Source organism: Ammospiza caudacuta, chromosome 13 (genome assembly GCF_027887145.1).
Source record: "Ammospiza caudacuta isolate bAmmCau1 chromosome 13, bAmmCau1.pri, whole genome shotgun sequence".
Taxonomy (NCBI): Eukaryota; Metazoa; Chordata; class Aves; order Passeriformes; family Passerellidae; genus Ammospiza; species Ammospiza caudacuta.
The window spans coordinates 10,619,337-10,629,753 of NC_080605.1; the positions used below are offsets into that span (position 1 = coordinate 10,619,337).

General features: G+C 37.6%; 1 long non-coding RNA gene across 1 annotated transcript; it reads right to left on the minus strand.

The window, feature by feature from the left end:
• Positions 1–4,558: 4,558 nt before the first annotated feature.
• LOC131563699 (uncharacterized) lies at positions 4,559–9,553 on the minus strand. Its single transcript, XR_009275316.1, has 3 exons — positions 9,481–9,553; positions 5,121–5,204; positions 4,559–4,681 (listed from the first exon to the last, which is right to left on the minus strand). It is a non-coding gene; the product is annotated as an uncharacterized LOC131563699 (long non-coding RNA).
• Between the last annotated feature and the right edge of the window lie 864 nt (positions 9,554–10,417).

Sequence of the window (10,417 nt, forward strand, 5' to 3'; positions counted from 1 at the left end):
CAGTAGTATATTTTGTGGCATTTTAACAAATTAAATTTCACATGGTCAGTTTTACCAAACTGTAATTTTGCAAGAGTAGTTCTCATATTCATGTACAGGAAAGATGAAACAGGTATAACAACTCTAGAGGTAGTGATGGGTTGTAAAGTTTGACCTTATGAAAGAAGTAATGTGATGACTGTTCAAAACTAAACTGTTGGAGGTCTCTGGTATTTTAGGGCCTGTCACAGTGTCCCTCTGAATGCTGCTCACAAATATAAAAGCTGTCTAACCTGTCTTGCAACTAAAATTAAAGTTTATTCCAACTAGTCTGTTCACAGAGCCAGATTCTAAGGGCAGCTGTGACTTGGCAAAACCCAGGTCACATCCATCTTTTCCATTTCAGAATTTCTCTTCCAATCTAAGGTTTAACAAGAAAGAAAAGATTTTATAGTAAATTTGCATATAATTAAGAGGATATACTTGCCATCCGAATGTCTGATTTACATCACTATAGGCTTTGCCAGAAGCACCTCCCAGTGTGCTGAAACCAGTCCTACTTCCCAGGGAATACTCCAGAATTTCAAAGGAATCTGTGTGCCCAGCTTCTGCAAAGTTGCCACCTAACGTCTTTCATCATGTTGACTGAAATCTCAAAACCTGATTTTTTACTGATAGATTAGTTTGGATGCCCAGAGCCTCAAGCAGCACAGCTGCTTTGCAATCTGAACCATGTTCTCCAGCAAGAACAAGGATGCTGACCACACTCTGCAGCCAAATCCAGCCCTGCAGGTGAATCTGAGGGACACACAGGTGTCTCTGGAGGCAAATCAGCCATATAAAAATCAATATAACCACACAAAAAATATAAGAGGAAAACACTCCCAGGGAGCTTACTAATAGGTTTTTGCAACCTGTCTTTTACATTTAGATTAATCAATAAAGAACGAACCATCACTGTCAATGTTTAGGCACATAAACTTCAAAGCTGTATTTCTCAATTTCACATTTTTCTTGGATATTATCTCTAATCAAAATACCCTACTTCCTAATTCACACCCTAACAGGACATTTTGAAAGAGGGACTTTGATTCCCTGACTAGTTTAGAATAGAATGAAAAGGGAATGTTCATATTTTAACATATTTTCAAAAGGAAAACTCAATTTACTTTTAATTCTAGAATTGCAACCTGGCCCCTGTTCACAACCCCCCGGGCAGGCACTGGGGGCTGCTGAGAGGTTGCCACCAAAGCCTTGTCCTTTCCAAGCTGGACAAGATCCAACACCTGAGCCACTCATGGTGGCCCTTTGCTGAGCCCCCTCCAGGTTTTCAGTGTCCTCCTTGTTTCCTTTGCTATTTACTAATACACTTTAACAGCTACCCAAAATTATTGGCAAAACAGAATCCCAGAAACCAGTGTTGTCTTCTGATTAAAAAGATGTTTTCTGCTGGTAGATTCTATCCTGAAATCTATCAGTGGCACATTGTATTTCTGAGTTTTCTCATTCTTACCTTTGATATTTATAGTGTCTTCCCCTCTTCTAGACATATAATAGCTTATTTACTCACATGTCACCTGAGGAAAGAAGTTGACATAGTGACATTATTGTACTTAGAAGAAATAATGGAGAGATGGTCTCTATTAAAATATGATCACTGACTTGAACTGCATAGAAAAGGCAGTTAGAGAAAAATTCCCATTCTTGTTCTCCCAGGAGCAAAGCTGCATATTCACTTTTGGTTTCAGTCCCAAATTGCAGGAATGTTCAACTGAAAAATGCACCTATTTTCAATTATGGAACTCTTCTGTGCTGCTCTTTTCCTGTGATTTAACTTAACTGCAGCAGAGAGAGGCTGGATGGGAGCAGTGAGAGATGACATCACATCTGCCTGAATTAACAAGGTTACAAACAACTACAGCAAGTTCAGCTGAATGGATCAACAAATGAGCAGAACTACTCTTTCCCATTGCTTCCCAACATAAGTCACAAGAACTCCAGTCTTTGGTAAATTCTCCTTCAAAGCAAGACTAATTAATTTCACATTCTTGTTTTTGTACATATTAATACCTTTTATAAGTCCTTAACCTGAACAGTCATTTAGCTTTTTAAGTTTTCATGTGTTATATCTTTAATAAATAACTTCTGGTGTTGTTTCTTCCACCTTATCTTTCTCCTCTGCGCACCATACATCCTGCTACATATACAAATGCTGCATCTTCTCTCTCTATAAATTATAAAGGATTGTCTATATTAAAGATGTTCTGCTCTGTTTTATTTAATTTCACTGATTAATACTTTTATTCTCTGATCATGCAAATACTTTAAATACAACCAATGGAAATAATCTCACAACTGAACAACAATAATTTCAGTTTTTACATGTGCAATGAAAACATTTTGTTAATACGCATAATGAGAAACTGAGTCTGGAAAAATAAATTCCATCCCTGACTTGGTTACCAACTTCTTTTTTTGACCTTGACTGTATAAAAGACAAAAAAGCTAAAATTTGGTTTTGCTCAGGGTTCCTCATTATTTGATTCCAATCTGCTGTGTGAGGGACTGAAGCTGCCCTTCAGGGACCCTTAGCTCAGGGATGTGACAATGGCAGAGTGCTTTGCCTCCTGCCTCTCCAGAGGAACTGGAGAAGAAATTTATCCACACTGTGTTAAAGAGCCACTGAGGATAGTTAAGAAGCATATTTCCTAGTGTTGGGGTTAAGGAGTTAGCTGGATAAGAGCCAGGACTAAAAGAGCTGCAATAACTCAGGGTTGTAGGTCTCAGCTGATTGTCCACAGTTTTTGGCTTAATTCAAAACCACCCTGAATTTTGGCAAAACCTAGGTTCTGCCTCTTCAAACCTCATTAACAATTTCAGTGACCTGGCTGTTACAGAAACATCACCAAAGCAGCATGCACAAGGAAGGAAATGTGATGTGAGGAAAGATAAAGGACTTTGGACAGATGAGCTTCTTGATCAAGTGTATGCAAGTAATAAAGGGTAGTTTAAGACTTATGTGACCTGGTCTGACAAGAGTTGGTGAGTAAATCTCACTGGTATCTCTGACAGAGAAAGCTGTAAGAAACCCCTTATTTGAGATTTATGGTACTGAGCTGAACATTTTGAAAGTAGACTAAAAAACTTGTCAAACTCTCAGTTTCTGGCACTAAGAAAAACTGAAGAACTGGACCTGCTCCCTCTAACTGTTTTCCTACTTCATTTATTTTCCTTCCAAAGGCTTGGGCTGCAGCTCCCCTCTTTAGATAAACCATATCAAAACCAGGTGGGCGAACATGCTATTGCAATAGCAGAGTGCAAACCTGCAGCTGTTCTCTGCAGAGAACCTGGTATCAGCCACACTCGGTGCTAAAGCTTGGACATCTCATTGGACACTCTGGCTTTTTGCAAGCCCTTCTGAGGCTGCAGTGTAAGAGGGGAAAGATTTAACAATTATTTATTGGTATTTAGTAATTTTTCTTTACCAAAATTAAACTGCCAAGTCCTCCAGGCCATACTTTTCCTTACACTTATTGTTAAGAAAAGAAAACTGCACCAGATCTTTGGCTGATACAAAAGGGAATAGCTTCATGTCTCCAGGGCAGAGCTACAAATTGAAATTATGCAGTAATTAATTCACAATATTGTGATGGCTCCTAAAGAATTCTTACAAATTAAATGAATCACAAGTTGTTTTACTACTTATTTTAATTTTAAAAATAATTTCAACAAATTCCATTCCCCAACACTCCCATGCTCCTTTCCTTGTCCTTAAAATTTCAGTGGATTGTAAAAAAGGAAAAACTGCAGTAATTTTTCAATGATGTGGTAATAAAGCTTGGTATATCTAATTGTGATAACAAGAAATGATGAAACTGAAGGGTATTTTCAGTATTAGTCAACCTAGGACTCAAATTTTATTTTTCTACAGCTAATTTTCACAGTTCCACATTGAAGAATGTAGTGAATAGGATTCTTATAACACCACTTGAACACCTATTGGTATATAATTAATCACACAGTGTTTTCATGACTGACCTCTAGGAAAACAAGAACAGATTTTTCATTATTTCTCATTTCTAACAGGCAAACTGAGTAAGACAGAATAAAATACTTTTCCAAGAGTCATAGATTAAACTGGACCAAGAGCAGGAGTTCTTGGATCTGTTATTTCCTTTAGCTCATATTTCTAAACCTTTTTTTCTGAAGCCAGTCAGAGCTGTTGAGGTATTGCAGACTGCTTATTCTGCTTTTTGGCAGCACTGCTAATTCTGTGCAAAGTGGTAGGATTTAAATATATGACTTTCACCACTGCTGCCCATATTTGAAGTCCTTCCTTTCATTTAATATTAGATAACTGAAGATATCATTCATAAAATCAGTAATACCACATAAAATTACCTCTTTTTGAGGACAAGACCTGCTCCACTAAAAAACACAAATGGACTCTAATGACATAATTTCTTTAAGGAGCCCTCTCAGCGTTAGTGTGCAAACGACACCAAGGAATTAGAATTCTTTAATACAAACCTTTCTCTGCTTTACTGGTGCCATTAATGGCCCCCTGTGTTCTCAGGAGTGACAGAGGTGGGAAGGAGAGGGGCACATCGTGGTCCTGTGGCACCCAGGTCCTTGAGCTGGCCCCAGGAGCACCTCCAGGTCTTTATCTTTAGAGAGACTTTCTGCCATGGCTGGGGCTGGCCTGAAAAACACATTCACCATTCTGGTATGAGACTGGCTGCTGCTGCCCAGACTGCTCCTGTGTAATTTGGAGGATATTCTGAGCCAAATGAGGAAGATTATTGCATTTTGCAAATGACTGGCAGTAGTCTAAACAAGAGATTAAGATGACTATATAATTTCTTTGCTCCTTCACCAGAAACAACTGTGTTTATATTTACCAGAAATCTCTTATGTGAACATTTATTTCTAACTAAAGCTGTTTCACCATATGGATCAGATATTTTTCTTTCTCAAAAAAAAAATCAGTTAATTTATGATGCAATATTTTTATGACTATTTCTATAGAATGACAGGGGAAACTGGTAACCATAAGGTTTTATCTGTACAAGGAGAAAATGTCAACATTTGTTTGCTGCAAAAGATCTGAAATTGGAGCTAGTAACTTCAGGTATACATACCTGAAGGTGCAGAAGGTGTAAATCTCCTCAATCTGCAAAGCTATGAGCTCTTCACTTCAACTGTGTTGTCATTGTATTCACAAGCTATTAGTTAACAGACAATTAGAAAGAGAAAATAAATTGCAATTTAGGATAACTAGCATTAATAAAATGAGGGAAAAAAAATCCCAATTTAGATACAGAACTAACAGACACGAAAAAACAGAGACATGAGAGGCAAAATGAAATAGGACTATTTCTAACACACTAAACCCCTTACCATCAATATGGTGATTAAGCTTTATCAGCCATACAGCAATTGTTGTCCTTGTTTATTTTTGTGTTGTCAAAAGTTTTCAAATACAAAAACGTAAAAGTCACAATAATTAAAGGAAATGGTGAAAGTTCATCTCTGTTAAATTGAAGTTAAAAAAAATAGAAAAAAGAAAAAAGGAAGGAAAGAAGGAAGGAGTTTAAAACCTAGATGTTTAGACAGTCCTGCAAGCCCCCTTGTGACCTTACTCTGATATTTAACAAAACATTAATCTTCTTGCCAGCAATTATAAAGAATACAGTGATGTAGCTGGGCTCAGTGAGTGAGTAATAGTAATTCCATTGTTCTCTTTTATTTATGCCTTGGCTGTACCAGGCAGATGAGGTAAGTTGGGGCTTTTTATATGTTATTATTCTGAACTGGCAATACATAAAGGCTGATTACACAAATATCTGTCTGTTTCTGAAGCACTGTTTCACACCTCCTTCCAGCTCATGATCAAAGCGTTTCAACATTTTATTATGAAATCATGAATCCCTGCTTAGTTTGCATATGAATTATAGCCTTTAAAAAAACCACACTGGTGTACAACAGTGACAGTGCCTTTTGAACCAAGGAACAAAACAAGGTGTTACACATTACTTCTGGAAGGCAATGACTTGCTGATTAATTCTGTTTGCTGGAGCACAGTCCAACCTCCCCAGTGAATACATAAGCCTTGAGACCAAAGACATTTTTTTTGTGAACAGGCCAGTGATTTTTCCTCTTGTAAAAACCAAGCTCTATTGAGGAGCTGAGAAAATGTTGTCATGTAGCTGTAACCAAAACAAAACTACAAGAGCTTCCCTCTACTTTTCCGAAATGCAGTAGCTACTCTAAAAATGGAAAATAATCCAATTGTCCAGTTAACAGCATCCCACTGTACAAACCTTGCTGTGTGAAAGTTGCTGAGTGAGTTCCACCCCTGTGAATAAAGCACATTGAAAGAAGACAGGCTAGGAGAGCTCCCTAAGCCATACACAGGTGTCTTGCACCTACTTCTCAGGAAAGCTGCTGCAGTGCCTTTAAGATTCACACTCAGTAAATTTCAAGGATCAAAAAACCACTTTATGTTCAATCTTTGTACTTCAGAAAGAGGAGGGGTCAAGTTACCCACTCTGATTTTTTACCTTCTGAGAAACTTGCATTTCAGAGTCACAGGACTGTGAAGAGAAGACATAGCACTGAGTTTTGGAAGAACAGCATCCAGTAGCTGATGCTTATGCCAATATGGGGCATTCTTGTATTACCTATACCCCTAACTGAATGCCAGCAGCTGATCTTTTACATATACCATGTTTTCCTCACAGTAGTCTGAAAAAGTGCCATTCCTATAAAATATGGAAAGGATTTTCCAAGTTTGTTTTGCATGATACATATATGAACTGTGAACAATCTTATGAATAGAAATAAAATTTTATAAGGTTTTACTGTCAGTGATTTGCAAGTATTAATTCTGTTGAAAGTCATGCCATTTCTGTCACTTCAGTCAAAGCAGGATTTGGCCCATAATTATTGATTTTCTTTTTGTCATGACATCTTCCCCCTCTGTTTACTTGTCTGTATTGGCAGATGCAGATTCATCTTGATAAATCTCATAATGACACCAAATCAAAATTTAAGATAGGAGGGCAAAGAGAAACTACTTCTGTTTCATGACCTGCCAAAAGAATAATCTAAACTGTGATTGCTGCACTTCCCCACAGCTGTACAGTGAAAGGTCCTGTGGCCAAGACAACAGCCAAGCTGAGAACTCTTGGTTTGTTAAAAGATTTTTCAGATCATCAGTAGGTGGCTGAAGTAATTAAACTTAATACAGCATTTATTTTCTGAACAGCAAAAATCTTTGCTTGTGACACTGAATCGTATTTTCCTTTTGGAGGAAACGCATGGAGGTTATCCAAAAGGAGGTTCAGCTGAATGGCATCTGTGTAACCTGGCTCTGCCTCACTGCTGGGCTCTGGGGTCCTGAGCACTCACACATCTTTTGTCATGATATCAGCCAAGGAGTTCTTTGGCTGGCCAATTCAACACATTTGAAACATTCTGTAAAGCCAGCTACCACTTCAGATGTTATCTGTGAAATAATTCTGAATGTGCATCTTTGACCTTATAATCATTTCTTCAGCACAGCCTAAAATTGGGTGGGTTTAGATTCTGTGCATTAGAGAAATTGCATTTTTTACCCTAGCACATTTTAAAGCAGGGCAGAACAGCATTGCAGTGTGTGAGACTAGCAATTATGCTTTTATCAGTATAAATACATTATTATTGAAATGAATGAATTAATATATAAAACCTCCATGTGCAGACTTAATAAAAGGGCCAGACCAAAGAAGGAGAGATCCCTGTCTGAATGTCAAACTTCAGAAAATAATCCATCTGGTTCTATTCACAGACAGACAGGCCACATCTCAGAGTACCTTGCAAAATCACTGCTCTCCATGCATGAGACACAAACTCACAAAGGCAAGAATTCAGAGTTGAGCCTTAAGCCCTGTTCATAATTTGTTTCATTGTTCCAGCACATATGAGATATGTAAGACCCCCAGCAGCTTTGAGGCTCCTGTTCTGTTCCTGCACAATAGGGGTGAGTTAAGGATTGCATTGTGTCTGTACCCCCTTAGTTCTGGTGCCTGTGTAATCTTTAAAGAAGATATTTTGAGTTATCTGAATGAGGTTTTATGGTAATGTTGAAACAACAAAATAATATTTGGGAAAAGTAATACAATCCTCTCTCAAACTAAGATACATTCAAACTGGCTCAGTATATCATGTAATTCATTATATGGAATTACACCATTTCTCAGAGCTATGAATTTACATAGTACTAGAAACCATATGAGATAGTAAAAGACACTTGTAGCCAGTGCTGTAAGAAAAATATTTTTAATATGAGAAAATATACTTTCTCAGAACAGATACTTATATGCTCAACCTAGTAAATTTCTACTTCAAAACCTAATTTTATGTAACAAAAATTTATCAAAGCTAATGATACATAATTTGGTTTTGTCCATTTTTTACACTATTATCTTAATAATTATTTTGTAGTCTCATGAATCCCTGACTTTATGGGATAGATATTGCATTAGCTAGACTCTAATGGATCACGACGACAGCTACTTTTAGAAACACTCCTGTATCACATGCACAGAACCCATCACCACAGAGAATTTAAATAATATTAAATACATACAGATAAATATCATAATTAAATGCAGTTACCACAATAAGATGCATTCAAAAGGCTTAGAAATCCTCATTCTGTATCTATTTTCTACTAAAGTGTATAGAACATAAGAGCCTTTCTGTAAAACTTGTAAAAATTATACTTTCAATATTATCAATGGGGAATTGAGCTGCACAAAAATTTAGTGTGCACCTTGAGGAACTCAGAATTAAAAAGTTTACCCAGGAACACAATGGGATTGTATTATGCTGATGCAATTATGATATTATACCATTTGCCACTTTGCTGGCCCATGGAGACTTGTATTCTCTGCTTGGAAATATCTGATCGTTTTGCAGGTTAACTAGTGATAAGATTGTTCTCAGTTCTAGAGCTCCAGGTCAAGATGACTTCTAGGGCTCCCAAAACTGGAACATGTAGAGAATTTTAGTTAAGTATTGCTGGCTTGAGGACATCTTTAAGATTAGAAAAGAGCCACAAGCTCAGCACAACCAGTAGAAGTCCTAGAGCCCAAGTTATTTTCATTTCAGATTTCTGAATCGTGAAAGCAAAGGACTGTAATGAGATTTTATTACCCAGAAGCAAAGCTATAAGTAGCAATGATTTTAGAAAAATCCTGAAGAAACATGAGGTGGAATACTGGGCTCTTCTGGGAATAAAACAACCTTCAGCTTTTTAGGGTAGGTAGGTGCTGCTTTCTGAGGGCTCTGGCTGCATTCAACTTGGCTGAACTTCTAAGAAAAGCAGTTAAACTTCTCTTTTGAATACTCCTGCTGTCAGAACGCTGAGGGTACCCTTCTAATTTGGGAAAGTGGACAGGGAAGAACAAAGGAGGGGGATATAAACACTGCCTGATTAACACGCACGTATCTTACCTTGAAATTTTCTGAAAAATGTTTCGTTTCCTCTTGCTCTCCAGCTGCAGTTGGGGTTGCAGTTATTAAATTTCTGCAAAAGTGAATGAGGAAAAACTTACTTTGGGGCTCTAACTTGGCATTCAACACTTGAGACTTCTGTTGGTGAGGTAATCTTAGCTTGCTCACACTTGTTGTTGCCATATGGAATTTAGAGCAACCTTTGACTCTGGTTTCTTCTCTCTTTCCTATTCTGAGCTACTACTTCCACTATCAACTGCATTTATACACATTTCCAAACTGTTCTTCCAGTTGCAGCAGTATATCTAGGTCAACTTCTAATCAATGACTGTAAGAGCCTTCTTGACAAGCTTGCTACACTTTGCTCTTGAAAATGGAGACTCATAGGACTCAGCTCAAGAGATTTTCTATTTTCCCCTAAATTTTCTCATTACTCTGATGTTTGTTACATTTCTTGAATTCATTAATGTATATCACACTGATGGTCAGTTTGCACAGCCATTCTACAATATAACTGAAAAATGCATCCATTACTATGATCACAGAAGCATTTGGTGATTTTGTAACTTTAAAACAACCTGTTGTGGTGAGACAACTCAAAGGCTCACACAAGAATGTACAAAACCAAAAGGTCAGAAGCTCTCTCTTGGTACTCATCCTCAGAGGCATGGAGAAGCTCAAACACACACATACCCCAAAAAAAGGTTTTCACTAAGAATTGGAGGTTCTGCTCATGGGTGCACTTGGACAATCATTCACAGAACCCACAATTTCAGCTTCCTTTCTTGTGCCCCCGTGGTTTGAATGAACTTGCATTTCCAAGCACAGCTGGTCACTCCTCCTTTTCTCCAGTGACTTCACCTCTTTTGCTCAGTATATGAGGGAGCTGGAACCTCTCCTAAAGTAATTTTAATGTATTTTTGCTACCTTCTGAGGA